General features: G+C 38.7%; 1 pseudogene across 1 annotated transcript; it reads right to left on the bottom strand.

The window, feature by feature from the left end:
* Nucleotides 1–3,547: 3,547 nt before the first annotated feature.
* On the bottom strand, nucleotides 3,548–11,786 carry LOC144053692 (beta-1,3-galactosyltransferase 1-like; annotated as a pseudogene). Its single transcript, XR_013294492.1, has 2 exons — nucleotides 11,757–11,786; nucleotides 3,548–7,265 (listed from the first exon to the last, which is right to left on the bottom strand). The product of XR_013294492.1 is annotated as a beta-1,3-galactosyltransferase 1-like (transcript).
* Nucleotides 11,787–25,856: the final 14,070 nt, after the last annotated feature.

The following is a 25,856-nucleotide window of genomic DNA, read 5'->3' on the forward strand; positions in this document are numbered from 1 at the left end:
CATGTCCTGGTCATTATTTTGACGTTTTAGTGCATCTGTACATGTTTGTTGAAAGCTTACAACAGATATATAGGTAAGCAATAAATAAATACATACATAAATAAATAAATACTCGTACAGAACAGTATGCCAGATGAAATGTATAAATAATATGAAAGTGTACAGCGAATTGAATCAATTCAGTCACGTTGAGAAACACTGAGAAGGATAATAATATGGCTTTGGAATTGGCTCCCTCTGCTGGACAGATATCGTCACTGTACACATCCAACGCATTTCAATGTCGCCTAGCTTTTCAGAGGGCCAGACCACTGATCTGTATAGATTACTGGATAGCCAAGACTTTTGAAGCCGCGAGGCCGCCATATTACCACTCCTAAGAAACGTTTCTCGGCATACGATTCTATATATTTACAGTATGGAAATTGGAGAACATTTGAGACAGTACTTAGTAAACACAGCATGATTTATAATGTTTTTAATTTGTTAAACATAAACAAGAGGACTTCAGACATTTTACAACTTGCCTTAAATATATGTATAAAGTATACAGGAGGAAACTTTTTTAATCAAAGAATAATAACTGTAATTCAACAAAAGAAGCTTCTGCCAAATCTGAGCAATAAAAGAAAAAAGGGGGTGTTCAAAGCAGCACATCCTGTCCAATTGTTAAAAAATAATGACCACTATTATTAATAATTAATAATAGTAAGAATTATTATCATCAACAACAACAACAACAATATTAATTATATTAATATTAACAATTATAATAATAATCTTTAATAATAAAAACATATAGCTAAATGCACCAAATGCACAACATTAAACAAACATTTCCAACAATATCTTACAGATGAAATGTCACCCCATGAGCTCTTGTATGCAAAGCGCGACTATTGCTGCATCCATATGCAGCACAAAAGTCTGGCATTTTAACAGCAATCTCCTGTAGAAATCACAAGGCAAGATGCAACAAAGCAAACAAATTGCTAATGATTTGCAATTTAAGTAAAGTTATTTTGAAATCAGTAAGCAATTCTGCCTCTCAGTATGTAAAATTGCTGGTGTAACCTAATATTGCGTCTGATTCACCGTTGTGTTTTGTTTTGTTTTCCTTACACAAAGCAATCACATTCCCGTTTATCAAATCGGCAAATAAGACCGACTGTAGTCTCAGGTTGTCACACAGTCAGACTCTAAGCCAAAGAGGTGGGGGATGCGATGGATGACTCAGCAGCACTAGTTGGTTGATCACACTGTCTCTGCTCCATGAAGTGGACTGATGAGTCTGCATTATTGTAGCGGCAATAAAGATAGCCTAGATTGCATTTTCTTTGTTTGCAATGTTTTAGAATACGCTCTACAATCAACACCACAAAGATTGCAATGTAAAACAAAAAAACGGGAATTGCTGTTGGCTTAACTTAATTGAAAATCCTAGTGCTTTAGTTTAGCATATAAGCGGCACTCTCAACATGTCTAACCATCCAGAATTATCACAACTTTATTAACGTTTGTGAGAAAACAAACCGTGTGCAAATCAGTCAAGTTTGAAGGGCGATAACAGAGTTTAAGTTTTTTCAGACCACTCGCTTTCGCTCTTTTTTTAAAAGACTTTTCAAGCCGTGGGGCCGCCATATTACTCCTCCCAAGAAAGGTTTCTCGTCATCGGATTCTATGCATTTATACAGTATTGAAATCGGAAAACATTTGTGACAGTACTTCATTTGTAAAAACAGCATGATTTATAATGTTTTAAATTTGTTAAACATAAAAACAAGAGGACTTCAGACATTTTACAACTTGCCTTAAATGCATATATAAATTATATATATATATATATATATATATATATATATATATATATATATATATATATATATATATATATATATATATATATATATATATATATATATATTAATGAAATTACAAAAGATCAAAAGATGCCTCTGCCAAATCTAATATTGTTGTCTAAGGAACTGAGCGATAAAAGAAAAGAGGGGTGTTCAAAGCAGCACATTCCGTCCACAAAAAATAGTGACCACCATGCCATGTACAGTATATTGTGCCAGATGAAATGTATAAATAATATGCAAGTGTACAGCGGAAATAAAGACGAAAAATAAAATCAATTTAGTCACGTTGAGAAACATTGGGAAGGATAATATGGCTGGCTGGTATTTGGCTCCCTCTGCTGGACGCAGAGCGCCATTGCATCCATCCAACGCAATTTAATGGTGGGGCACGTTTTGCTGCCTAGCTTTACAATCCAGAGAAATTTTAAGGTATCCCGAGCACACCATTAATGAAGAACTTGAATGATAATATAGTACAGAGATTTAAGACCATGCGTGTTCAATTGAATTGAATCAGTTGAATTTGTTAAATGGTTACTTTTCACAATTTGTTTTGTAATGCCAAAGCTGAACTGACTGTTTGGCTGAGGGACTGCGTGTGTTTTGTGTTAGGAGTCAGTTCTTTCAACGCTATAATGAAGCCCAGGAGAAACTTAAGACTGACAATAAAATCTGTCACACTTGTACAGGGGAAACAGGGCAGCGAAGCAAGAAACACGGCTCAGTGGGAAATAAGCAGAGGAGCAAGTCTCACCACACTGCTCTGGTTTAAGGCCTTGGAAGGACTGACATCACACTTGGAGACATTCATTCTGTTCTCCAATCTCGGAGATGGCAGGGAGTGTGGTTGGGGGTTTAGAGTCATCTGCGCTGCTGATTTAGAGGTCTTTGCTAGCCTGCCGCATCACGCGATGCGGCTCTAATCAACTTTATGCCTGGGGATCTTTCTGGGGACGTCTTGCTTTGGAGTTTTCCCGACCTAAGCCACGTGTGCATGCCGTTTCATTGTGTGCCTTTGTAATTGTGACTTTAGGCTTTGGTTGTCTCGGGAGTGAAAGCGAAAACCTTATTTAACATGTTTGCTGCTGTCCGCAGTCTTAGGTCATGTCCACACCAGCACAGCTATGTTGAGAAACTTAGTTTTTTTTCATTTGTTCTGGCCTTTTGTCCACACGTTTTTTGGCAGCCGAAACCAAAGCTTTGCAAGGGCTGGAAAGTCAGTTTTCAGTGTTTGCAAGACATACACAGCAGTGCTGACGACATAATTGTCAATATTTTATATTTTATTTACAGAAGGCTCAGAATGTGCAACCAAGTGCTTGGTTGAGGTCTAGAATTTCCAACCATAATAGTAAATAATAAAAGTTTGTTTCTATCTTATTCCGTTCTTCAGTAATCAACAATAGAAAATGGTTAGTTTCACCGAAATTCTCTGTTTTGAAACAAAAAGCGGAGAAAAAGAGCTTTTTGTGAAACAATGTTATTTCATGCACTCTAGTGAATTGTACACTTCTTTTTGTCCATGAATGATGCCACAAACACCTAAATAGTGCTTTACTTCTGTAAAACGCTTTCACCAACAATGAAAAAGTGTTTTTAGTTTGCAAAATACGTTTATTTCCATTCAACAGTGTAACAATTTGACAAAACAATTTTGCAAACTATTTACAAATGTGTGCAACTGTGGTACTATTTACAATTATGTGGATGTTTCAAATACAGTTTTTCTTTTTGTAACGCTCTCCTGCGTGCAAGGAGACGCCGCTGGACTCGCACAACAGTTTACTTTCACTTTTGCATTTGTCCGTTTCGCGTGCAAACGTTACACTTTCTTGACGGCCTTTTTTTCCGGGGAATAAATATTAAGTAGCAGACTGTACACACTCCTCCGATGAATATGCATTGGACTCGGGGCACTCTTCGTCGTCCGCTTGAACGTCCGCCTGAGCGTTGTGCTCCGTGTTTTCCGGTGTCAGCATCGCTCGCCTGTGAACCTTTATAACGTCGTCATAGCCGCCGCGTCAGCGCTTCCAACTTCGGCGTCAACCTCGGAGTCACCATCATCATCATCGATGATGATCATCGTCGTCATCAATGTGCTCTTTAGCGTTGGTCGATGTCTTTGAAAAAAACGGCTCGACCGTGAGCTGCTTGCAAGCGGCCGCCATTATGGCTTCTTCAGTCAATGTCCCCTCAACACTCTAGCCCCGCCTCACGTCTTCTACTGACGCCCACCCAATCTTGTCAAAAGAGAGTCATCGCTGCCCTCTAGGGGCCAAAAATAGTCATTAGGCACAACAGACTTGATGGAAACTTTCACCTAAGATGCGGAAGGGTTCCCTCTACCCGTTTTAAAAAAAAAAATAAATAAATGGGTGGACGTCTTTTAACGTCTTTGGCGCTCCGTAGGTTTTTGCAGAACGTCATTTAACGTCTTTGGCAGTAAAAGAGTTAAGAGGTATTTTTTTTTGATTTTTTTTTTAATGTTTACACTGGTAGGCTTCAAATCATGAAATAAAAATCATGACTTCAATGTGTTCAGTTTTCGTGACAACAACATGAGATGAGCTAGCTAGCTAGCACCGGATTACGAGCTATGCTAGCTTCACGCTGGGACGTCCTCTTCTTCCAAAATGACGCGTAAACTGGTGTGGTCCGGCGGTGGCTACTCTGTTTGTGCATGGGCGTCATTTGAGTTCAACCCACTGTCGTTCGCTCAACCAATGAGGTTGAGCTTTAGCCCGCCCAAATCCTCCAGAGCCCGCCCTCTTCTTTACGAGTACAAATCACGGCGCTTTACAAGTACGAATCAGTTTTGCTCCATTCGTAGCGGTAAATTTGGTGCAAAACTCACGTCACTGGAAAGCAGCAGAAAAACCACTTGTGACTCCTAGTGGCGACTTCTTTGACTACAAGTTGTCATTTCTACAAGTACAAATCACAACTTATAAAGATACAAATTTACACTTTCAGTACAGGTACAATTTTTTTTTGTACAGGTACAAATCATGACTTTTACAGGTACAAATTTGTTTTTACAGATACAATTTTTTTTTACACATACAATTTTTTTTTTTACAGGTACAAATTTTTATTACAGATACAATTTTTTTTTTGCTACAGGTACACATTTTTTTACAGGTACAAATTTGTTTTTACAGATACAATTTTTTTTTACACATACAAATTTCTTTTTTTACAGGTGCAAATTTTTATTACAGATACAAAAAATTTTTTTACAGGTACACATTTTTTTTACAGGTACAAATCACGACTTTTACAGATACAAATTTAGACTTTTTTTTACAAGTTAGTTTTGCACCATATTTACCTCCATATTGAAGGTTTATAATAATAAATTGAGGTTTGTGTGAAAGCCACATGTGTAAGCTCTGAAATGTTTTTGGAATTATGTTTCTATCTGCTTCAGGATATGAGATAGCAATTATTTACTGTAGTTGGCATTGACAATATTGTTGAAAATCCAGGATACAGGGGGCGTGGCCGCTGGGAAGCGCGTGGGTGGCCCGGGAGGAGGGGAGGGGGTGGGGGGCTGACCGTGGCCATTACTGATCGCACTCTTCATTTTGACCGCAGATGACCTTTAGCTTAACAGTGGATGGTTACGTTAAAGGTAGCCCACATTGTGTTTGAGCAATTAACATAACTACATGCATTTAAGTAAAGCCGCTCTTTCCGCTAGCTGGCAACACGGGGGCCCGCCTTCCTGCCAAATGGCTTCCGATGTTCCCCCAGTGCAATTTTGACAGACATTGACTGCGCCAACGTAGCAAAGGGGAAATATTTACCTCACCATTCCCCGTTTCACCTCGTCATTGGAGACGTGAACGTGCGCGCGCCCCCGGATATAAGCCTCTGTGTATCGGGGTGTGGATTGGGACCATTTTGACAGATACCAGATCCATTTTTAGGCCGATACCCAGTCCTCTTATCGAATCGGAGCATCCCTAAATGTGTGCCTACAGGTTTTTTCATGTTGCAGTATATGTTAATGCAATCAAATTCCTCTTGCCAACCTAGAAATAATAACTTGGACATGTCTATTCATTACTTAAAACAATTTTGATCAGCCAAATGATACAAAAGTAAGAGTTATGACTGGATTTTGTGTTAATATCTTAAAAAGTCATTGCTGTACAGTTTGTCTTGTTGCTCTGCATGAGTTTCCAGTATTGAATTATTTCCTTGGCCTGAAAGCCATGGGACGTTATCAGATAGTTGTACTTGCATCCTTTGAAGGGCACTCGCCAGCGGTTGAACAGATCACCATTGGGTAAATTGACGGGCTTCAACCCAAGATTGGCCACGCACAGAGCCACATGCACATCCTCCAGGTGCACCCGGCGCATACACAGAGATGTCGTGAAAATTTTGAGAGCCAACTCTCCAGAGAGCACATAGCCGGACCCAGAGCAGAAGGTGGGATACTTACCACTTGCTCATTTTGTCCCGGATGGGTTTATCACCATGAATGACCATTCCGGTAAAGTAGTTCGTCTTGGGCTTCATCTCTGGTCTAAGCAGCTTCAGGATGAGATTCTCTGTGTTGACAAACATGTCACTGTCCGTCTTCATGACGTAGCTGGCCCGTGAGCAGTATCGTGCCACCCAGTGCAGTCCCATCAAGGTTTTTAGGGTCAGGTTGTTGTAGGAATCCAAGAAGTCCTGCTGGATTATGTCATGATGTTTTTGGCTTTCTTCCTGGAGCATCATTTGCTGCTGAATTCCCACCTCCCCCTCATGTTTTCCCAGCAGAAAGAGGCGGACGAGCACCACACCATGGACCAAATTCTCATTCCCCCAGGTCTGGCGTATTGCGTCCTTTGCTTCCTCCTGCACAGCCACTGTGGTTATTATAAACACCAAAAATGGTGCTGCCAGACTCTCACTACATTTGTCCGGTTCGTTGATGATGTAAGGGAAAAGGCCTTTGATTTTACTGCCATTGAAGTCTCCCTCCTCACTTTGCTTACTCGTGGCTTGCTTCGATTTTTCCAAAACGGTGTCACTCTTAATAGTGGCGAGGTTTTGCGTCCCATCGGAGGTGATGTTTTCTTCACCTTTGAACATTGTCCAGATGGAAATGCTTGTATTCACGAGTGATTTGTCTGGATGAAGTCCTCCATCCTGGGACAGCCCTGGATTGCCTGTGATGATATTTGGCCAAATGTGATGAAGCAGAAAGATCAGCAGAGCCAGCAGTGAGAGAAAAAAGATGAGGCCGGCAATCTGTGTACAACAGCGGCGTCTTCTCAACCGCATGGCTGTGGCTTTATCACTATTGAAAGTTATCTTGTGTACTGAGATAGTCAAGGAATTGTCATTTGACTTTGGAGTTGCAGGTTTGAGTGTGGGCTGTCTTGTAGCAAATCTGGTAGGAACCTGGGAGACAAGGAAGAGAATGGAACATATTGAAATCTTTTGGTTACTTTTGCCACTAACCGTGTGTGTATGTTAGCTGCAATGTCTTAAATGACGAGGTCAAATTTCATGTATGTTTGTTGTACTCTAGTCCGGACTCGACTGGGCATTCGGCTCGGACTTGTTTCGGACTCTGCCATTAAACTCGCCAAATATTTTTATCAACTCGACTAAGTCCAGCAATGTTTTTATTCCTGAAAATGAAGGTCCTCCTTCAAAAACAAACTTGAAATACAGTTTATCAGATGATAAAAATAGACCAGTATTGACATTGGCCACCCGGTAACCATGGCTACCAGGCAGCAAGCCATCTGAATGGTTAACCTGACTGCGGACACAAGATTTTCTTACAGTCATGTCAGCCAAAAGCAGGGTTATAACATTTGCTTTTACCAACCATCAAGAACCGGTGTTTGCCACATTTTCAAAAAACAAACAAACATGAAGCAACCTGCAGATTATTTTCAAGATGACAATTTCAGACACAAATGGACGGCATCACGTTAAACTTTGTTTGACACTTGCAGAGGCACCACAAAAAGAAGCCGTCACCCAACGCTATTCTTTAAGAGGCAAATTTGTGTAATTTTAAGGTCGTGAAAATAGTATTTTTCTGTCTAAAGGTTTACTCTTCATCTCATCTGTACATGGACTCAAACTCGGACTTTGTTGACTCTGACTAAACTTGGACTCAGACCTTTGACTCGAACATTGACTTTGCCTCTAATGGTGGATTTGACTACAGCCCAGGTTTGTACATGACAAAAAAAGATGATTCTACTCTATTCTCAACATTAATAACTTAACTTGGACTCAGGACTTTGACTCGAACTTGACTTTGCCTCTAATGGTGGATTTGACTACAGCCCTGGTTTGTACATGACAAAAAAGATGATTCTACTCTATTCTCAACATTAATAACTTAACAAAAATTAAATAAAGAGAGAGAGAGAGAGACACAGATCCACAAACTAAGCACATCAAATAATGTAATGCTGTATTCAGAATTTGGCATATATAAAAGCAATATATATAAATATAATAGCAGCATGTACAGTGTATATATACTCTATATGTGAGGAAGAAACTATGTATGTTATTCAATTATTTATTTACAGTAATTCCTGGACTATCAGTCGCACCTGACAATAAGCCGCCCTAGCTAAATTTGGGGAATACTCAAGTTTGTTTTACATATACATAGCCACACCCAACTGTAAGCCGCAGGTGTTTTAATATTACTACTACTTTCTTTTCCATAATTCATTGCAAATTGTCTCGCTCTTATTCTGTCTCCTACTGTATTTGGGCTCACTTGGTTTGTTTTGCTCTGCCTGATGCTCTTGCGCTTCCTTTATAGAGTGCCACCTTGTAATCTGATGGATAAACCGCACCTTTGTATTAGCCGCAGGGTCGAGTACAAGTGAAAAAAGTAGTGGCTTATAGTCCAGAATTACTGTACTTTTTCAATTTAAATGCTGTCTTCCACTCATCCCCCTCTTTGATCCTCACCAAATGGTATGCACTCTGAAAATCTAATTTGGTGAACACTGTTGCTGTCTGTAAGGGAGCGAATGCTGAATCCAATAGCGGTAGTGGGCATTTATCTTTGACCGTAATGTCGTTAAGGCCCTGGTAATCTACACATGGACGTAAGGTTTTATGCTTATTATTAAGGAAGAACCCGGCACCCACCGGTGAAGACAAAGGGCGCATCAAACCGGCAGCAAGTGACTTAGTTATGTACTCGTTTAACGCTTCCTATTCGGGTTGGGACACCTGGTACAGTTTGGAATTTGGTAATGTGGCATTCGGGACAAGATTTATCGCGACATATGGACGATGTGGAGGCAAGGATTGGGCTCGATCTTTGCTGAATACCTTTTTCAAGTCATGATACGCGGAAAGAACGTTATTCATCTCTATGACCTCGAGACTAGGTTTGTCTAATGGTTGACTGATGTCCTCAGCGGACTTCAGGCAGTTGAAATGGCATAAAACACTCCAATTCTCTATGACAGGAATGTCACAATTAATGTCAAGATTATGCATCTTTTTAACCACAGAAGGCCTAACACAACAGGGGCACATTGTAATGGCATGATCAAGAAGCGACAGCCAGAAGGCATTCGTCGAGATCTAACACTTGTCTAGGTTTTCGAAGTCGGAGGGTAGGACAGTTAATCGCATGACTTCAATAGTTAACTCACGATTAATCACAAATTTTGTATCTGTTCTAAATGTACAATAAACATTTTTCTAGGTTTTCATACTTTTGTTAACAAAAGTGGAATTTTTTTTAAATTAATAGAAATAGTTCAAATGAATTTTTACGCCTATGGCAGTGAATAAGTTAATTTATGCTTTATATTCAATTACTTTTATCTTTTATGTTACTTTTCCCTTTAACAGCACCCATGGGTTAAATTTGGAATTCAAAGGAAGCAAAAACAAAAAAGAGGCAACTTCTTGGCTTACACTGCTTCAAGATAAATACAGCTTGCAGAAATACATTGCAGGTGTTTTTCCCATCAAAACAGCTGGACGCTGTTGACATTAGGTTTGAAAATGTCACCCAGAGATTCTTCTACTGCAACAATGAGGAACAGTCTGTTAACTAGATTTCTCTTGCTTAGGGGGGGAAATCTCTCTGGAATCTCTCTCTGAATGTTGTATTGCAGGACTTGTGCTGCCCAGAGTTGTTGCCCCCACCCTTTCTTCCCTCTTCTTCCTACGTATGTGCATGTGCACTACCAGAAGGAAAAAAAAGTGAATTGAAGGCAATTAATTTCAGACTGCTCGTGTACACAACTCACAACAATGCCTATTTATAAATGAATGTGAAATATCCATTCTGACGCCCCCGTATTGATACATGCATTTTAAAGAGACCCGCAACAATGTGTTGCTGTATCGTTTTTTTTTTTTTTTTTTAAGCACACCCTTACCGATCACATACTTTTCCACGGAAACAGGCCGATAACGATCAGTGGTTGATTGATGGAAGCACCACTAATTACAACTTTTGTCATCAGTCAGTGATCAATCTTGAGTATTTTTTAACCAAAACATATTTAATAAAATTACCCAAATTATCTTTTTTTTTTTTTTTACGTTTGACACCATATGACATATGAATGCAATAGCAATGTGGAAAACATCTGCTTCCCTGTTAATCATTTCAAGCTTTATGTGGTCTCTATACGCTGAATAGAAAATCATATTTGAATAGACTGAACGTATTTGTGTCAATCGAGGGCAAATATTGACTTTATTTGATTTGAGCTTTATGTTAGAATGGTCAAAATCTCCAGATACTATGATCAAGTCAAGGATGTGCCAATATAGCAATCATGATATCCCTCCTTGCCCATCGTGACATAATTTTGAGTTCCATCATGACAGTCAGCAGTATGTCAGATGTGCAGAGACGTGATCTTTCAATAAGATGGTGACTATCAAGCTGCAATTACTTAAATGTTAATTAGTAAATGATATTAGTTTATGTGTCGGGAAAAAAAACAAAATTGTTGTTCCTTTTCACATATGCATTATCAGTGAATTATCTGAATTTCTTCACTTTCTCTAACTGGATAAAGCATCACGTTGTGTTTTCGCCTGTGAGAAATGTCAGAACTGGTTTTGTTCTTGCCACAGTTGTGCCCAGCATAGTTAGACTGTGGTGAGAAGTGCATCTTCTTTAAGGGATCTTGGGATTAGAGGTATAACTCCAGTCCCTGCCCAGTCTATTTGTGATACTTTCCATCCCAGAGCCTTGCCAAAAAGTGATTTCACATTGTGAGAGTGTCAGCTGACGGGTTGCGCACACACAGCTCAGCAGTTTCAGAGAGAGATTTGACCACAGGGGGCGATATAGCAATGGCTTCTAATGGTGGGAATGGCCCACTGTGCATATTGATGGCATTGTGTTATCGTATGTCTTTTCACAAAAACATCCGATGGAATGTACGGGAGATATCCAATGAAGGAGGATGAAAAATGGAAAGATGATACTTCAATGTGCTGGAATGTGTGCGGTCTCACTGGGTGGCACTGATCTAAACGTCTACAATGACCAGAATACAGACACCACAGTCAGCCAAGAGTTGGGCCAGTCCTGAAGAAGACCTTAGTATACTTAGTCAAACTGTCACTGATAGCATGATGGTACACAGATTACTTCTGTGCAGCCAGTATTGGATTGATTCCCACTCAGTCACTCTAGATTTGAATGGCAATAGATTTTTGATACAGTAAAAAATAAAACAAGAAAATCACCTTATCTGTGTATTTTATTGTTTTTACGTCTTTAGTCAATAATGATTAACTTATTTATAAGCTTTAGGATCACCGCGGTTTAACCTTTTGGACGTTGACCAGCATAGCAGACAATCTTTGAGGTTTGACTCTTCGAGAAAACCGTTTGGATTACCTACAGAAGGTTACACTTACCATCATTATCGATGCCATTTTAATGCTAAAAGTGTTCTCGGCTTAATTTAAAGGTACAGTAACATGAAAAATAAACTTTTGGGAGCTTTTATGTGGCCAGGGAGTACAATCAAATATAAATTGGTATAACATTATAGACAACAGCATCTAGTAAAGTGACTATAGAACCCAATTTTAAAATGCATGTTAAAAACTAGGGGTGAGCAGTTAATTAAAGACAAGAGATTAATAAAACTACATTAGTTCATTGAAAGTAGATAAAGAAAAATAAAAGATAAAAAGTCGAATGCTTTGAAGAGTCACAAAGACAAACAAAATCAAATCAGGATTAGAGGCTTTTCCTGGGGCGGGGGAAGATCTCAGGACCCATCCGTTCTCTCTCTCTCTCTCTCTCTCTCTCTCTCTCTCTCTCTCTCTCTCTCTCTCTCGTACCTTCTCAGCGATTGTCTCGACGTGATTGGCAGCCGATGCGTTCAGATGCGTTCTGCCAATGTCCGATGGGACCCAGTAGTGTGTGTGACCTGACCCAAATTACTTAAAAGGAACCCCGACTGTCATGAAAAGTCTGCTCTATATTATGTATTTGGTTGTGATGTTTTTATTTTTTACGTCGCAACGCATTCCACGCGTAGTGACGTAGAATGGCGGCTGGCTCTCTGCCGAGCAATGTGAAACACCTATAAAGAAAATAAGTTTAAGCCTCATAGGGTTCCTAAAGAAACAACATGCTATTGGGAGAGTCACCCTCTTCCACGCCCTGTTCTCGTCATTCACCTGACGCATTCAAGAGTTTTGATGTCCCTTTAGGAACTTTTCACATTGCTCGGCAGAGAGCCTGCTGCCATTTTATGTCAGTACGCACTGATAGCATTGTGACCTAAATAAAGTTTCTACAAAATGTATTAAACTGGAAATTATTTTTGAAACATGAATCTCATCGTTATCCTAGTAACAACCAATCATGTCCCACTCAGGTTTTTTTTTTTTCCAAAGGTAAGATTGAATCACTATATTCCTATAGTTAACTGAACATCCCCTTTAAGAATGGCTCAAGTTGCAAACTCAACCCAAGTAAATTGTACTATCACGAGTCATTGAAGGGAGACCCAACATGAAAGCTATTTGATATTGAGACTTTTGGCTCAAAATAATTGTTCTAAAAATCAAATTAGTTTGTCATGACTCATTGATATATGGTGGATAAGCTTAGCAGTGACGACTATATTTTATGGGTAAAGGAGCCCTGCTTTTCATCCTAGTTAAGTTTATATTTTTTTCCCATGCTCTCCTTTATTTTTGCTGTCATTTCCAGATTCAACCCAGACACTTGCAGTTTCAGTCATCAGGGTGCCCCATTAATTTGATTTGTCTGTCTGTCTCCCACTCATAGAACGCCAAAACAAATGTCTGTCATACTTAGCAGCAATTACATATTACAAATTCAATCACAATAAAACATAGTCCATCCAATGCCCAAACAAGAAACACTTTCAGAATGAATACTACATTTTGGACAATACATGAAAGACAAGTATCAAAGTGTGAAGTAAAAAGTAAGACCTGTACTAACTATCTCAAAGGAAAAGTCAAATAAATCGAGCTTTAGTGCCTTAAACTTACATTCTGGTGCTGTTCCTATGAATAGAAATGAATAGTGTTCGTGCGTGCGTATGTAAATCTGGTAGTTGTTATGGATTGTTTGAACACATTACCATGTCCACACAGAGGCTCTCGCGTCTTGCATTTCCCACATGGGAATATCAATATGCAAGCGGTGTTGTGTGGCTGTGGTTGTAAAGTCAATTGTACATTTGGGTATTTTTACGTGAAGTCGGCATCAATTATGGAGCAGTTTTCAAAATGCTAGCTAGGCAACTGTGTCAGTGGTGTGATAACAAGTATGGTAACTTGACCAGTAGGAAATTATACAAAAAATAGCACTAAAATCTGCCTTGGATGTGCGGGTAGCGGTTGAGCTAGCTGTTACTAGTAACCAAGAGGATAAACTTACTTATGTAAAGTAAAGAAGAAAAAATTGTTTTAGTCTGATCATATGTAAAACAGGGTTGTATGAGGTAGAGTGAGATATTCTATCAAAGCTAACTATGGTATCAAAAAATATGCAAAATAGAAGAGAGGGCATACCTTTGTTGTACCCGTTCTTTTGGAAAACTGTTTGGTGATGTCAAGTCCAGCATATCAAGCCCTTCTTCTTCTTCTTTTTCTTCTTCTACCATGCTAAAAAGTTGATGGTAACAGGGTTGCATCCATGTCGTGGGACACACGTTCAATTAATAATAATTGTTTGAAATATTATGTTTGTTAAAACAAATGTTCCCACAGTTACAAGAGGCATCAAAGTAACCAATAGTGTAATACTAAATAAAAAAACTAAATAAATACATTTTATTTTAACAGTTTTATTTAAAATTCAATTAAATTATTAGGGGGTGGGGCAAGAGAAAAATGGCATTTTAGGGGGCACTCTAGACTTATTTGCTAAACTGTTTTCAAGCATTCTTTTCTCTTAGTTAATTTTTTTTTTATTATTAGATTTGGTCTCAGGACAAGTATATCTACTCAGAAACTGCATGTTTTATGTGGATTACTTAAAATGTAATGGGTGGGACATAAAATGTCCTCCAATTCTTGAATGAGCCGCAATGATTTCACAAGGTACGAAACTAGGTAAAAATACTTTTAGAAGATGCCGACCTGGTACCAACTGTTGAACACCTCTGTTCTATATTATATCCCCTCCAAATAAATATTTTTGTAGCGAAAAGTAAAATGTTCCAATTTTATGTTTAATACATAATAGCAATCTAAGTTTCATTTAATATTTGGATGCATGCACAAAAATATCCATACACGATAAGCTTTTTTCTTTTTCTTTTAATGTTGCTGATCTATTTTGTCTGGAATTTTCTCAAGAATAGCATTTTGAAGAACTGTAGAGGGAATACAGTTCAGTGTTCATTTACAGTAAAGATTTGCAGAGATGTAATGGATGCTTTCATCCATTACATTTGAATAGCCAAATTGGGTAGTATTTATTGGCAGGCACAATGACGTGAGAACAGGCTGTCCAGCAGAAGCTTTGTTAGCCAAGTAACAGGGCAGTACCTTGTATGTTAATACAAGTATTGATACCTAATTGTTGCCAAAAGCATCAGTCAGTAGTAGTATCCTACCTCAAATTGGTACCACACTTCGAATTATTCGCTACATATGAAAGTATATTTCATTCCAATGGATTGGATGTTCTTGACCTTAGATTCTGCTGAAGTTTTGTTCACAATGCTGCTGTGCTGGCCCCTCTACACTTAATCCTTTTGGAGAGATGTAGTACAGGGAACACTTTGGAACTGGCTTCAGACCAGCTCTGGTTTGGCAGTGGGCAAAGCCAAGTGTGTGAGGAGATAAACTGAAATGGAATTACTATCCAACGGCTGCCCAGAAGTCTGTTATGACTTAAATCTGAAGAAATCATCTGTTTCAGTAGAATTTGGCAGTGCCTGAGGATCCACCTTGATCCCGTCCAAGTCCAGATGGACAGCTGTCTCTGGTTTGGTATGAAGTTGATCAACTTGCTGGGCCGTGCCATAAAGTGCACCTCTCAGGACTATTGCATCATCATATCTGGGTAAGGCACCATTTATGTAGGTAAGACTTGACTCAAATGATTCAAAACAAAACAAGGAACATCTGGCAAATATTATTTAACCAAACAACTAGGTTTTATTTTGGTCTGGATTTAACTAACCAGGTTTATAAAGGGTGATCTGAAAGACGACATTCAATTAATTATCTTTATGTACCAACACTTGACAGTTGACATTTGAATGCTTTAAATGATCCACTTTGTACTTTTCCTGACTTTGAAGGCATGAAAAGCAACTCAGTACAAAGCATGTACAAGCCCTTACTTCTCAGTCACATTGGGGAACAAAACAGTTAAAAACAAAACTTGAGGGCCGACTAAAAACCTCTGGCATTAAAGAAAGTACAAAAGACACTTAATCATGCTGATTTGGGAAAACGGAATAATGAGAATTCTGTTTAACTGGTGTTGACCTATTATAATAATAATATCCATACTGGATGAGATGACAGTTCCTTAGTAGTTAGCATGTCTGCCTCACAGTTGAAAGGTTGTGGGTTCAAATCTTTACACTGGCTACCCCACATTCTAAAAACATGCGTGCTGGGTTAATTAAAGACTCTAATCCAGGATTGAGCCACATGCAGTCCGCATCCACACTCAGAATGGCCATTCATTCATTTTTGAAAGCTAAAAAAATTGTTCCCTTTCATGTAGCTGATTTTTTAAGTCATAATAACATTGTTCACCACTAGATGGCAGACATTGCTTATCAGCATTACTAACCCAAAGGTTGTACTTGACAATCAGAGGAGAAGCGAGGTCGCTTCATAGCAAAAAGCAGTGCCAAGACTCCATTAAGTCAAGAAGGTGGTTTCTTTCAGGTAAAATAGAAAGCAGATTATATTTGTGGACAGTAAAAACTGGTGCAGTTGGATTTTCTTGCTTGCGGAGGCCTTGTTTAGTGCGTTTGGAAATTTGGCAGATAGCTCTGCGACATAATAAGCATTCAGGCAGACCAAAGATGTTTTACTTACCTGACCAATAAAGATGATTGTGATAATGAATGGTTGTTTTTCTATCTTAGTTTATCCCAGAGACAGGAGTCAGCACCCATGACACTGAGCATTAGTCAAAATGGCTGGTGGTACTGTGATTTAACTCTTTGACTGCCAAAAACGTTAAATAACGTTAAGTAAAATCCTATGGAGGAGTGCCAAAGACGTTAAAAGACGTTTGTTTCAAAACAGAGGTGAAACTAAGCATTTTCTATTGTTGATTACTGAAAAACGGAATAAGGTAGAAACAAACTTTTTTTTTCTGATGAAAGATGAGAGTCCAATCTTTCATTTGGTAGTATGTGTGTTTCCATAGTCCAAACACAACATTTTCTGTAGACCTTGAAAGATCAGTCAAAAGGCTTAAATCGGCTGGCACCCACAGCATCCCTTTTCTGAAAACGTCTGGCAGTCAAAGAGTTAATAGGTAATTTTTCTAAAGGGGAAAAAAAAAAATCCAATTGCATTTGCAACACCATGCAATGTTTCCCCTCCCGAGGCGACGGTTGTAGCAAATTTGAAACAAATTTTCCCTCCCTTGCGATCAAAGTCAGTGAAGGCCCAAATCCCGGCTGGCTCTGAAAGATTATCCGGAGCGACTTGTGGTATGAGGTTTATAATAGTAATTTTCTCCCTGATCTGTCCGGAAAACATTTGGAACTGACAATGTTATTAAATGCTAAACCTGTTCATTATTACTGATCTTAAATCTTATGTGTGTGGTCAAAAGAAAGTTTGGCGAGCCTTAGACTCTGTGATTGTGACATGAAACTAAACGATGAAATTTGAAGCTCTCGCTGTTGCTGGACACATGAAGTTGAACCAATTCCATAACAGAAACCATTGGAGCCACAAACCCTTTGGACACCTTAAATGTGTCTAAAATCCAAAAATCGATTTTCTTTTCCTTGTTTCGTTTTTATTTCTGCTGGAGACAATGAGCCGGGCGGCCCATTCTGAAGCAATGTCAGCATTTCCACCATATTGGATGTGGCCATCTTATTAGCCCAAAAAATCCAGCAACGTATATTCATAAAATTTAATTATACTGACATAATACAGTCAAATGCAATGGTTCAGTATTAATGCCATGTGTTTTGGCTTGATGATAAAATCTCAAAGAAGCAATCGAATGACACATCATCACAAAACACTTCATTTTTGCCACATCCAGTACGACTGTGGCGTGAATGTACTCAAGGTGGGGTCTAAGTAGTATATATATGTTGTGTAAATGTTGTCCCTGGTAATACTTGCCAGTGTTTGTCACAAAGAACTCCATTCAACACTATTGACAGAGAGCAGCAGTGCTGCAAGAATAGTACAGTAACAGTAGCATCAAAAATATGTAGCAAAGTAAGTACTGCCTGTACAGTATTAGCAATAATTGCCCCCTCCCCCATGCATCCCCGCCCCCCTTAAAGCTGAGGTCTGGAGACGGATCTGTGTGTTATCCATTTGTAAATTGCTGAAGAAAAAAAAAAAATCAGGTATCTGAAAACGAAACCGCTTTTGTAGCTGTGAGAGCAAAGCACAGCAGGTGTTTTGGTTCCATCTCGCCATATGTTTCAAGTTTTGGCTGTTTTGGTTGTGAAATGCACAGATTATTGTCAAAAGAAGATAAGAAGAATCAGGTTTAGCATGAAACCATCAATCAGACGTTCTCTCTTCCAGTGTGTGATGAAATATGCATGAATGTGCAGGCCACATGGTCCATAAATTCTCCTGCATTATACCTGGATTAGAAAATTCTATGCTTTTGGCATGCAATCTCTGGTTCTCTGTTGGAGAGATCAAGAAGATGATGCTGTAGAATGAAATGATAGCATACATATTCACAACAAAAAGGAATTCTTCAATGATTGCATCATTATTTAAAGGCACTTTTCCAGTTTGTTCTACTGCACACAAATTAGCGCACAGTGATTTGTTCAAGGCTCCCTGTTGCCTCTGGATGCCCCCCAAAAAATGTGGCGTCCATATGGGATGCTGTTCTCAAAGAGCAATTACATATAAAACACATCATAATTTTTTCCCTAAAGCAACTGGTAGGCCATGCAATCTCAGGCTGGATTTACACTACAGGGTTCAAATGACTTAATTCCATCCATCCCCCTTTCAAGTGGCATCATTTGGATTTATTTGCTTTATGGCAGCACAAATCGTCATCTTCAGATCAGAATCAGGGCTCATGCAACTGTGGATTATATATCAGATAACTGCCAACGCTACTGCAGCTAAATTGTCAGATCGTATGCACCTCCACAAAGTGAATGTAATTGTTGTTGATTACTGCTTAAATCAAGGAGTGGAAGGATTCTGCTTTGCCCAACTAAATGGTAGTTAATATTCAGTACTGTATACTCATCTTTGGATAATGTGTGTCACTTAATGTGTGCAGGTGCCCTAAACACAATTACCATTTAAAAGTCAAAACTTCTGCTCTCATCTGTACCAGAAATAAATTACAGAGATGGCATTACATCATTTTTTTGTTAAGGGGGGGGGGGGGGGGGGGTTCTTGGTCTTTGACTCAGCATGAGACTTTGCATCGTTTCAGTGTTTTATGGCGTCTGCATGCTGCATTTTGTGATATTTTGCTGATACTTATTTACTTACAAGTATTCACTTCCCTATTTCTTGCTGTTAATGTATTAATTAGTGCTGTCAAAGTTAAAGCAAAAATTATTAATTATTAAAACATGACTACATGCATTAAAGTAAAGAATTTAATAAATGTTTGTGTAAGACATTCAAAATATTTGTTCATGTCAAACTACTGCCCCCCCCCCCCCACGTTTTTAAATTAGGCAAGTTATTAGAAAAAGGGAAGGATGGGGGTGTGCAGTGGATCAAAAGACGTCCTCACAACATTAAATGTTGAAAGAATTGCCACATAACAGGTGCTCTTCAAATTTGGTGGGCAAAAAATGTTGATGAAAAGCCTTTTTAATTAAGTGATTAATCGTGATTAATTTAAATTCCAAAATGTTATTAATTTGATTAAAAAATGTAATCGTTTGACAGCTCTGGTATTAATATTCATTTTATTTACTTGTATACTTACCTACTTATATTAATAAATTTTATTTTGTGTTATTTCATTTCACCTGTCTCTTCTGCAAGACTGATACAAGATCGATATTACGTGGGTTCAGTGAAAACTAAGCAAAATATCTAAAAGGATCATGTGTAAAGTGCATTGTTTATTAGAACTTGGTGACAGTCATCAACATTAGCAATAAAAAACTGAATTCAACTCACATTGTATTGCAATGTGACACATAATTTTATCCATAAACATAAATTGTGCTTGTGTGCTTGTGTGCTTGCGTGCGTGTGTGGGTCTGTTTAATCGCATCACTGTGTGTTGTTCGACAATGTTGTCCATGTGACAGATTAACATAAAAGTTTCCCACTCACAAGTGAACGTTGTAACGTGAGGACTCACAGGAATTCCAGCGATGTCAGCCTGGATCGAGATTTGACGTTTGGTGGCTCCCATTACAATACGTTGCTTTGCGTCACTTTTTTTAATCCACAAAAAGGCAGCGGGAAACTTGCTACATAAATATGACGTGGGTGGTCATTTGGCCGTCGAGCTAGCGCATGCTAGCTAATAATCCGGAAGTAGTTTTGTCTGTCAAACCCCCTCCCCCCCCAACCCGATTGTCATTGGCTAGCTTTAGCTGTCAATCAAAGCCAAACTTGAAAGGTTGGTTGGCAAGCCATGCTTTACTTGAAGCAGAAGCAACGCAAGTTTACGTGACCGATAGGAAGAACAGATTAGCGAGGCCTCTCAAAACAGCTTCCAACCCAGGGCGCACACAGCTGACTGGCTATCAAATGCCCGCCCATGCCGCCGGATCCGATCTGTACTGAACTGACATTGGTCTATATGTTTCAGTGATGTGGCTAAAGTAAGATCCACACATACACAAGGTCACCATATTTTTTTATGTGAGAGATCCCACACATGAGGAAAATAGTGCCTTGTGCGTTCTTGCTGCACTTACAATATGTGGTGTAGTCAAAATGACCAACACAGCACACCACACACAAAATGATATGTCCTCTGCTAAACCACATATGTCTGTCGTCGTACCAAAACTGTAAAAGGCAGAATGGTGGCACACAGTTTGTCGGAAAATGCAAGGAAGAGTAGCAGTAAAAAAAAGAAAAAAAAAAAAAAAAGAAGAAGAAGAAGAAGAAAAAGACGATATATAAGATAGACTAACTGTTGGCTTGTCCAGTCTAAAAATGAGGGTCGCTAGCATTTCTTGTCATTTTCTTTGTGGTGAATGACTTAAGAGATGTGTTATACAAAAACTCTCCTTCCTATATTTATGTCTGGCACCAGCTTTAGGTCACTTCTTAATTGGCTACTGTTCACTTCACAATCACGGAGTCTGTGGTTTGGCCGAACTGAGTGTTGACCACACACATCAGGATTTGCGATCAAAGATGTGAACTGAACTGATTGATCATTTTCCAAGAAGAATGGTGAGGACAAAACAACTCTTCTTTTCAAATCACTCGGGATAATCTTTCGGAGACATCGGAGAATCGGGTCTTTGTTGTCTTTGATCACAAAAGAGGGGAAAATGTTTGGATTTGGCCGGATTATCGGAATGTTGGACCCTGCTTTTGTGAAAGGTGAAACTATGAGCAACTCAAACAGTAACTGGCGTGACTACACAAATGTTTTCTGTTGTCCATTGTGATTATTTTTTTTTTTGCCATTAAAAGCAAGCCCATCATTCAAATCCACATATCCGTTACATCAAAAGGTTCTTAACATTTAACTGTTAAAAGTGATGGATTTTCTTCCAGGCCAGAAATCTGTGCAGAGACAATTTAAATGCCTAATTTGCGACACTGGGATATCTGATTAATGGAAAAACTGCAGAAGACTTGCCTGCTTAATGACATATTGTTTTAGCATATGTGACATCATTGGAGTGCCGCCACTCAAAACATTATCTGTCATTTTGAAGCCAACGACTTTCAGATGGTGACGAGGAGATGTGGCTTTTCATGAACTTCCATTAGCATGGTGAGTCCAGGCCACATGTAACATCCATACATTTGTGAGGACTCATCATGCACGTGACAGGCAGTTACTATGTCAGTCAAAGATGTCATCACCCTCTTTCCACATCCTTCCATGTCTGAATTTCTCTTGCTTCGACGACCACTGTCCTTGCTATGCTCTCTATGTGGAAATTGGGGGAAAGGACTTAGCCAGATATTGTCACAAGTGATAGAGTAATAATGGTTATACATTTCAACCACTGTATACGGTCTAGGACTGACATTTATAGTGTGTGTGTGTATTTACATTATGTGTGTATACAAATGGACAGATTAATATTTACACTTCGTATCTATGGGAATGGACAAATATTTATATTACGTGCCCATGTGAATAGACAGACCGATGTTCACATAAGGGGCTCTATTTTCATAGTTTATTTCTTCTTCCGTAATCTCAAGGACTGTGTACGCTTCTACTGCTTTGATTTGAATGGGAATGAGGGGAGCCAATTTGATTGGCCAGAGTCGGCTGCGTTCCTTCCACAACGGTGCAAAGCACCCTATTCTCTCTGTGCTAGTCAAGAAAGAAAACTCCAGACTAGCCTTTGCGCCAGACTTGCACTGGGCAAAAAAATAGGACTTGTGTGAATAGACAGCTGTTTGCATTATATGTGTATGGGAATGAACATTTACATGATGTAATAGTGGACAAGTAGATGCGCAAAGTTTGTTAAAATGATTTGGTTTAGTTGAACATATGCAGAACTGTCCGCATATAGGTCTTCTCTAAAGGTCTGTAATTGGCACTTATTTTATAGTTCTGGACTTCAAAATGATGTCTCCAGAAAAAAAATCCCCCCAAAACAGACTAAATAGTAATTTATTTTAGGTTTGTATTTTGATGGTTTTTAGGAGATTTTGGAATTTCCACATTTGGGTCGATGCCAGAATGATGTCAGCCCATTGCTATTGTTTCCTTGGTTGGTTGCTTTTTTTTTTGTGCAGCAATTTCGAAGTATTAAGCAAAACAAAACAAAATAGGATGGAACAAGCAAGAGGAGTATAATTTGCAACAATCATTTCAATTCCTACTTCAAAGCTAAAGGATTTTGGTCGATGTTTGGAATGAAATGGATTAATTTAACCGGTAACCATCAAGGACCAATCATGTCACACTTGTTTTCTGGGTTTGGTTATATGACGTTCACAAGCTGAGCCCTTGGGCACTGTGATGTCATTTTCAGTCGACAGCAAGTGGCAAAATGGCCACCGCCAGAGATGGATAAAAATGAGTGATTTTTTCTGCTTCATTCAAATTCCACGAATGCAATATTTATCACAATACCGTGTTTAGACTTGTGGGGCAGCATAAAACGTATTATTATAAAAACAATTTTTGACTTGACTTCCCGTTTAATCACTGTCTTGCTGGCGTCACCAAAGTTCCTGCAGAGGATTACTGAAAATTAAAGCAAAAAAATACATAATGGTAAAAAATAGACCACCTTGAGGTCATAGGTCCTGTCAGCTGAACCAGAATTTTCTGAAAACTACTCTGGTATAGAGAGTCCCAAAAATTAATTGCCATCCAATCTTTGAACCTTCAGAGATTATGAATCAATTTCACTAAAATAATCCAATTGATTGAGCAAACAAATGTTTGCAGTAACTAGAATTTGATATTGAAGCATGTTTTTGGACATTTCAATGACTTTTGGCCGATTTACACTCTTCGGACAGTGTTTTATATCAAAAATTGAATAGCATTTTTAGAGTTTCTTTTTCTTTATGTTCTTGTTAATCATGCCAACGGAATATTGTATCAGAGAGTCAAAAACAGGACAATGTGTTATTTCAAATGTATTTGATCTGCCAACTTTCAGAGTCATGTGGAAAGTTTATTCATGCTTTATAGTATTTATGGTCAAAGCTCATGATATGAGTAATTGATACACATGAATGATAAATGTTGTGAATGACTGTGATGTGTTAGCTATGTAAACACAGCTGGTGGAATCTATATTTCAACTCCGATTTTAGAATTTTCTTCTGTGTGCACATTGTTGTCAATATCTGTGTTTTATTATTTGGTTTGACATTACAGTGGTTATGCACACCACCGCCACAAAGTCCCCCAAATGTGACAACATATACCAAATTGTATACATTATTTGTTACCGTTCTTTCACAAAATGATTCATGCATTCCATTCCTAATCCAAATACAGAAAAGCAGCACAGCAGAGCACAGCAGGCCCGAACGGGGAACTGGCAGCAGAAGAAAGACTGAAAGCAGATAACAAAGGAGACAAAGGCCAAAGAGTCACAGATGAACTGAAGAGACCAACAGAGCAAATCAGCAAAAGGAGATAGAGGAGTGAGAGGCCAGGTCAAAGTAGCTGTTAGGAAACACAAAACACAGACACTTGAGGAACATTTGCAAATATACACCAAGTTCAACTGAAGGCTGGGAGTATATTCATCTTCGCGTGCACTATAAGCAGGCTCGATAGGCTGTTTAGAAATATAGATATTGAAATTGAGTTCAACCAACGCCATCAGTCAATTCTGGATCGGACTCGATTCAATTCTTCTTGTTTGCATAGTTGTCATTTGGCTTAGCGTGGGGCTACATGACAACTTCAGTATTTGTATGGTGAGAAACTATATGTGAGTACAGTAAGGTGAAATGGCTGTAAGCCTTCTGCGCATTGGCTGTGAACTTTATCAGGCTAAGGGTGCGAGGCTGTGAAGATGGGCTCCAGATGGTTGCATGGTGGAAATTTATGGATGAACAGTGGTTTTGTAATGGGAATGTGTGGGATGGATGTGCAGATTCTATACCGCGATGAGACCTTCTCCACATATGTTCTACCCGGGAGGCCTTTTGATATTCTTAAGTTTTTTTTCTGGTTTGCTGGGAATAGGAAGAGAAACACTTCTGGCTATGGACTCCACTGAAAAGTAAACACTATATTCTATAAACTTTGTGTGCAAATTTTATGGTCACTGGGAGCCAGGTGCTTTCATTCTTTGACTGTCATACTATACATTCATAAATGGATGTACAGAAGGGGTCCATTTTTGTCCCTCTATATATTATTTACAGTATGTTAATGTACCCCACTGCCAGATTTTATCTTTAGCTGTTTTTTGCAACACTTATTTTAACCCTGGAGAACCCACGGGGTCAAATTTGGCCCCTATAAATTCTGCTACTCAAATAACAAAGACCTTTATTTTTTTTTCCAGCAGTGATTTTGTCCCTGTGTTCTTGTTTACATTGGCCTAAGTGTGTTTGTACATTCAAAATCCAGTTCTAAAATGCAAGAAATAAAACAAAAAAATTATAGTGTTCAATGTAGCTGTGTATTTGATTGATTATTTTCTTAAATTCTAAATAGTTAACTGACAGTTTTTGTTATTCAGATTTTTTGAAATACCCCTAAATCCCAAAAAGGTCAAATTTCGCCCTAATCCTAAATTAGGGAATAAAGGGTTAAAATTGAAAAAAAAAAACATATATTTTGGTGTTCACTGAACTTATAGCAGTAATTTAATGTATAATTCATAATTTTCCAAAGAAGAAAAGGGTTCTTGGGTTCTCCAGGGTTAAAAGAAAGATTAGCCGTTCCAAGGGGGTATTAAGAGAAAAAAATAAGAATGAAAAATAATTCAATCATAGATTATGTAAATTTCCATGATTTCATGAAAAAATGTATTGTGCGCAACCTATTAGGTTCTACTGCACCTAATCCTTGGTCAAAAATTGTATGTTGGTGTTCCCTGTGTCAAAGGTGCACAAGCGAGACCAACCATTGCACCACCAAAGATTGTGCCTGTGTTGAGTGTAATCAATCTCTCCTGCAGGTGGTGCTGTTTCTGCTTCAATATGCGCTCAGTGGACACAAATCAAAGACTCAGCCAGCAGCTAATTGGTTCCTCACAAGCCCCCAGACTCACTTTATGAGATTCTGCACATGGATGGAGCGTGTTGAATCTTCACAGCCCACCACTTCTAAAGGAGAGTGGTTGCATAGAAAAAAAAGAGAGAAAAAAGAAAGCTGTGATGAGATTAAACGCTTCAAGATGCTTGTGTGTTGGTCTGGAGCCCAGAATAAAGGGCCACTGAGGGTATTGCATTGTCACATCCTATTGTTTGTTATTGCATGGGCTCTCTTCCGTTTTTATTTTTTTTTAATTTTTTTTTAACTCACATATATCCTGAAACCACTGCGGTCCCAGTATGCTGAGAATGGATGCAGAAAGAAATACTTTATTTAAGCAACAAGGAGAGAAATGATATGAAATTTACATACACCCATTTTTGGAGGTACTCAAAGTAAAAAACCTGCTTTTCCATACTTGTCATATTGGCCTACCCAAGTCAGGATCTCCCAAA

The sequence above is a fragment of the Vanacampus margaritifer genome, chromosome 6 (assembly GCF_051991255.1).
Source record: "Vanacampus margaritifer isolate UIUO_Vmar chromosome 6, RoL_Vmar_1.0, whole genome shotgun sequence".
Taxonomy (NCBI): domain Eukaryota; kingdom Metazoa; phylum Chordata; class Actinopteri; order Syngnathiformes; family Syngnathidae; genus Vanacampus; species Vanacampus margaritifer.